Here is a 4026-nt window from a genome sequence, read left to right as displayed (position 1 = left end):
TTACCTAGAATGTAAATAAAACAGCGCTATATAAATATGAATCTTATGATTGTCACATGTCTCAAAGCACTTCACAGTTAACGAGGAATTTCTGAAGTGTAGCCACCGTTGTAAATTAGGAATATCAGTAAATAAATCAATCATGTTTATATTATTATGCTACACATGTCAAGCACATGGCATTGTCAATAATAGTCTCATTTCCAAGTCCTCGACTTAATGGCAATTGCTTATGGTCTGTAGTCATTATGAAAGAATTATTCCACATTGACAGGACAACTAAATTATCATGATATCCTACAAATTACAGCTTTTTGATACAAAGAATATTGTGATTCAGAAAAGAGTCTTATGTTACTCCACATCAAGCCATACTTCTAAATGTAGCCATGGCTCTTGTAGCTGTCTGTTGAGCTTGGACAATCAACTCCTGCTGAGCAATTTCCCTTCTCAGATTCTGAAAGATTAAATCATTGTTTTATCAGTAAACACTAAGCAAAGGTAATATATTCCTAAAACATACATCATAAATGTTTTGAAAATCAAATTTCAACTTTTAAGAATTACAAAGAAACAGTTCAATGCTTTAAAGAAATAGCATGTTACAAGATTCATTTTTTTAAAATAACTGGGAGAATGAAACTTGCAGCCTTGCCTCTGGAAGACTTATTCATACATCGTACAATTAATCCAGTCTTTGACTATTACAAAGTAATCTCTTCAGTCCAGAAATCTATTGTTCAGAAACACTAGTTATCTGGAAATTTTCTGAATAGACCCAAGCAACTCTCAGCATCATTCTGGTGCACTACTCTGGGACTGTGAACATGGAAGATTTAGTGTTAATGTTTCGGGTCCGGTGACCCTTCCTTAGAACTGAGGAAGGGTCACTGGACCCGAAACGTTAACTCTGTTTTTTCCCTTCACAGATGCTGCCAGACTTGCTGAGCTTTTCCAGCAACTTTGTTTTTGTTCCTGACTTACAGCATCTGCAGTTCTTTCGGTTTTTTTATGGAAGATTTAGTATCTGGATAAATAAAACAATTTGTATTACTGCTTTGTAACGTTTTATTACTGTTTTGTGTTTCAACTAATTATTTATATCCATAGTGGTTTCCAATTCACACATTGTGGTTAGGCAAAGTGAACCATTCTATAATTCTAAAATGACATAGTCCCAAGTGTTGTAGATTGGAGAGGTTACAATGTAGTGATAATGTCTCCCTCCAAATTAGCTGTAGTAAAAGATACAATAACACGTCTACTGCATCTTTCACTATTCCTTTTGAATATGGAAGATATTGGCAGAAAGGCATAACTGCAGACTGCTGACACTAGAAAGTGTAGCAAACAAGGGTATTCAGAGCATAGCATTATTTAAATTAATCAATTTTAAAAACCCAGACAACAGAGAAGAAAATTCCATAAATGTCATTACATTACTTTTCCCCACAAAACATTTTAAATAAATATGAAGAGAGAAAAAGATTATATTGCAGTGAATTTGTTTTACAATTTAATCAAATATGTTATGATGAACATTTACTAAGTTTTTATTCAAACACTCCCAAAATGAAGTAGATTTAGAATTCTCATTTTAAATGCCATAAAAGGTGTAAACTTTGCAAAGGCAACAGAAAATAAAATATAGTAAATGTGCAATGTTCTTTTCCTACTTATACACCCACATATATGGCACCTGCTATATGAACGACAAAATTCATCTTAAAACCAAGGTGGAAAACTTTTAATTGGTTAAGATATACAATCTATGGTGAGGGGATGCTTTTAAGTTTACCTGTGCCTCTCTGCTGATGGAGTTGTAACGAGCTATTCTTTCCATTCGACTGACATAAAGAGCTGAGTCTCTTTCAATCTCCTCTAGTTCCTCCAGGGAAAAGGTGACAGAGATGGAGGGAACAGGAATGTCAGACCAACAGATGTAATGCTTTAAAAAGAAAAGACATACATTATTAAACATTGGTTATATTCACCACAGAGGAATCTTGCAATAACTTAGTAAAACTGAACAGCAAGGACATATGTTTTAACACAATTCTGTAGTTATAATTACTGTTTTTTTTAATATAAACTGTTAAACGAGGACTACCACAAGACTCCCTCCATTGTTTCATGAGTAAAGTAACCACTCAATATATGCTTATACCACACATAGAGAGATTGATTAGCTCAGTTGCAGGACAGTTGGTTTGCAATGCACAGTGATGCCAACAACAGGGTGCAATTCCTGCACTAGTCGAGGTTACCACTAAGGACTCTCCTCTGAACTTTTTCCCTTGCTCAGAGAATGGCGACCGCAGGTTAAAAACTCACCAGTCGTGTCTCTCTATTGAGGCAGGAACCCTATGGTCCAACAGGACAATGGCAACTTTACCTTTTTATGCCATACAGATGTTCCCGCATTCTATTTCTGACTTACTTTTAATTAATGGAATCCTAATAGAGTCATGGAGCTGTACAGCATGGAAACAGACTCTTCAGTCCAACTTGGCCATGTCGACCAGATACCCTAAATAAATCTAATCCCATTCGCCAGCATTTGGCCCAGAAACCTCTAAAACCGTTCCTATCCATATACCCATCTGGATGTCTTTTAAATGTTGTAATTGTACCAGCCTTCACTACTTCCTCTGGTAGCTGGTTCCATACACACACCAGCTTCTGCATGAAAAGACTGCCCCTTAAGTCCCTTTTATATCTTTCCCTTCTCACCTTAAACCTATGTCCTCTATTTGGATTCCAGACCCTGGGGAAAAGACCTTCGCTATTCACTGCATCCATGTCCCTCATGATTTTATAAACCTCTGTAGAGGTCATCTCTCAGACTCTGACACTCCAGGGATAACAGCCCCAGCCTATTCAGCCTCTCCTCATAGCTCAAACTCTCCAAACCCTGGCAATATCCTTGTAAATCTTTTCTGAATCTTTTCAAGTTTCACAACATCCTTGCTGTAACAGGGAGACTAGAACTGAATGCAGTATTCTAAAAATGGCCCAACCAATGTCCTCTACAGCCACAGCATGACCTCCAAAACTTGTACACTCAATGTACTTCCCAATAAATGCAAGCATATCAAACGCTTTCTTCACTATTCTGTCTACCTGTGACTCTACTTTTAAGGAACCATGAACCTGCACCCCAAGGTTTCTTTGTTCAGCCACACTCCCCAGGACCTTACCATCAAGTGTACAAGTCCTACCCTGATTTGCCTTTCCAAAACGCAGCACCTCACATTTATCTAAATTAAATTCCATCTGCCACTCTTCCGGCCCATCTGATTATGATTCCATTGTACTCTGAGGTAACCTTCTTTGCTGTCCACTCTATCTCCAATTTTGGTGTCATCTGCAAACTTACTAACCATACCTCCTATGTTCACATCCAAATCATTTATATAAATGACGAAAAGCAGTGGAACAATCACCAAACTTTGTGGCACACTGCTAGTCACTGGCCTCCAGTCTGAAAACCAACCCTCCACCACCACCCTCTATCTTCTACCCTCGAGCCAGTTCTGTATCCAAATGGCTAGTTCTCCCTGTACCTCATGTGATCTAACCTTGCCAAACAGTCTACCATGGGAACCTTGTCGGGAATCTTGTCAAATGCCTTACTGAAGTTCGCATAGATCACATCCGGCACTCTGCCCTCAATAATTCTCCTCGTTACCTCTACAAAAAAACTCAATCAAGTTAATGAGACATAATTCCCCATGCACAAATCCGTGTTGACTATCCCTAATCAGTCCTTGCTTTTCCAAATACATGTAAATCCTGTCCACAGCATTCCCACCAATAATATGCCCACCACTGATGTCAGGCTCACTGGTTTACAGTATCCTGGCTTTTCCATACCACCTTTCTTAAACAGTGGCACCACATTAGCCAACCTCCAGTCTTCCGGCACCTCACCTGTGACTATCAATGATACAAGTATCTCAGCAAGGGGCCCAGCAATCACTTCCCTCACTTCCTATAGAGTTCTAGGGTACACGTGATCAGGTC

This window comes from Rhincodon typus, chromosome 22, assembly GCF_021869965.1.
Source record: "Rhincodon typus isolate 14 chromosome 22, sRhiTyp1.1, whole genome shotgun sequence".
Lineage (NCBI taxonomy): Eukaryota > Metazoa > Chordata > Chondrichthyes > Orectolobiformes > Rhincodontidae > Rhincodon > Rhincodon typus.
Note: the sequence above shows the minus strand (reverse complement) of the source record.